Raw genomic sequence first — 1,015 nt, 5'->3', positions numbered from 1 at the left:
AAACAGCGGGAGACGTTTCATGCATATGTAATTATTCCCCCCTTTTCTTTCCCTTATAGCATACTATATACCGTTTCTGTACCTTCCATTTTTCATTTGACAAAATATCTTCTAAAACACTCCCTGTTGGGGTTGACATACTTTTTCTATAAGGGACACGTAGTAAATATTTTATGCCTTGCAGGCCATAGGGACTGTTGCAACCACTCAACTCAGCCCTTGCAGTGTGAAGGCAGCCACGGACAGTATAGAAATGAGTGGGTTTGGCTGTGTTTCAATAAACTTCATTTATGGACACAGAAATTTGAATCACATATCATTTTCATAGGTAGTGAAATATTATTTTTCTTGATTTTTTCCAATTACTTAAAATGCAAAAACTATGCTTAGCCTATGGGCTGTACCAAAATAGGCATGGGTGGGATTTGAACTTCAGGCCATATTTTGCTGACCTTTACTCTATATTCTATAGAAATACCTTCCTCATTGTTTCTTGTGTTGGCATAGTTTTCTATGGATAAATTACAATTAATTTAAACCCCCTGTAGATTGACATTAAGATTATTTCCAATCTTTTGCTAAACAATGTGCAATGAATAATCACTGTCATTTTGCCCAGTGTAAGAGAACGCTTCTAGAAGAGGAAGTGTGGGTCAAAGGATATATTGGGTTGTAATATTGATACGTATTGACAAATTGCCTTTTTTTTAAGAGGTTGAACCCATTCACTCTACCAGCAATGTGTAAGAATGCCTGTTTTCCTAAATTCTCACCACAGTTTGTTTCCAAACTTTTTGATAGGTGCCAATATGAGAAGTAAAAAAAAAAAAAAAATTAAGTGTAAAGTTATTCGCGTTTCTGTTATTACGAATGAAATTGAGTATCTTTTAATTTTCCACATTTTTCTATTGGGTCTTTCATCCTTACTTACTGATTTGTTGGCACTGTTTATGTTTTTTAGAACTTTCTGTCCAAAATCACAACTTTTTGGGGGTCACATTTAATAAGGCTTTTC

General features: G+C 34.6%; 1 protein-coding gene across 1 annotated transcript in view; it reads left to right on the top strand.

Annotated features, from left to right (window-relative positions):
- Nucleotides 1–1,015, top strand: part of SEC16B (SEC16 homolog B (S. cerevisiae)) — a 42,195-nt gene that overhangs the window by 14,069 nt on the left and 27,111 nt on the right. The gene's annotated exons all lie outside the window — the stretch shown is intronic.

This window comes from Propithecus coquereli, unplaced genomic scaffold (assembly GCF_000956105.1).
Source record: "Propithecus coquereli isolate 6110/MARCELLA unplaced genomic scaffold, Pcoq_1.0 Scaffold246, whole genome shotgun sequence".
Lineage (NCBI taxonomy): Eukaryota > Metazoa > Chordata > Mammalia > Primates > Indriidae > Propithecus > Propithecus coquereli.
This window is presented reverse-complemented; position numbering and strand designations above follow the sequence as displayed.